The sequence below is a fragment of the Myotis lucifugus genome, unplaced genomic scaffold (assembly GCF_000147115.1).
Source record: "Myotis lucifugus unplaced genomic scaffold, Myoluc2.0 scaffold_487, whole genome shotgun sequence".
NCBI classification, from domain to species: Eukaryota; Metazoa; Chordata; class Mammalia; order Chiroptera; family Vespertilionidae; genus Myotis; species Myotis lucifugus.
Window position 1 is genome coordinate 336,741 of NW_005871535.1, and position 938 is coordinate 337,678.

The 938-nt window shown below is 35.9% G+C and overlaps 1 pseudogene; it reads right to left on the reverse strand.

Moving 5' to 3' along the window:
- LOC102429353 overlaps positions 1–861 on the reverse strand; it is a 1,711-nt pseudogene extending 850 nt beyond the window's left edge.
- Positions 862–938: the final 77 nt, after the last annotated feature.

A 938-nucleotide genomic window follows, 5' to 3' on the forward strand; every position in this document is an offset into this window, starting at 1 on the left:
GTGGTGGTCATCGGTGGAAAAGGAGACATATGTAATACCTTAAACAATAAAAATATTTTTTTTAAAAAAGAATTTCCTGTCTTTAAGTCACCAAGGTTTCTTTCAGTCCAAACCACTAACCAATTATCAGTGCCTTTATCTTGTGGGAAATAATCTGCTCTTGATAAGAATGAAGGGGTGGCTCCAATTCTTCAAGGTCTTCGGCTCACTTCTGTCTGTCTTCAGCTCTTCCGATGCGTGGCTGGTCTTTTCATCTGCTTTAGAAATTTTTCTTTTTTCTCTAACCAGTAATTTTCTTCTACTTTTAATTTCCTGTGAAATATTTCATTTTCTTGATACAGTCCAGTCATTAATTTGTGCTGAAGCTTTTAATTTTCGTTTGCAAGATGTTCATTTACTGACTGCAAAGATGCTTGCTCAGTCTGGAGATTTTTAATACAACCTATAAGCTCTTCCTTTGTTTTAACTACTTCAGTTACTTGAGCGTATATTTTATTTCTTTCACCTTCTAGGGTTTATACAGAAGCCTTTAAGGTAGCAGCATGAATCAGCTTCTTCAGAGCTCCTTTTGGTTGATTACGGAAGAGTGCTGAATCATTCTCTGAATCACGCTTCATTTCCAAGTCCAAGTTATCATCCATTAGGTCTTCTGCAAGCACAGCAGCCCATCTTGCATCTTTAGCAAGTGTTCAGTCAAAGACTTGATCTATTTTTCTTTATCACAAAGAACTTATTTTGTATGTATTTTAGAGTGTTCAAACATTATTGTTCTTTCCATTCTTCAGCTTCTTGTAAAAGCTGTTTCTGGCTTTCCTGAAGTTGGGAATTTTCACTCAATGCATCTTTTATATCTATCTTAAGTCATTCTTCTTTTTTTTTAATCCTCATCCGAGGATATTTTTGCCATTGATGCTAGAGAGAGGGAAGGGAGGAAGGAC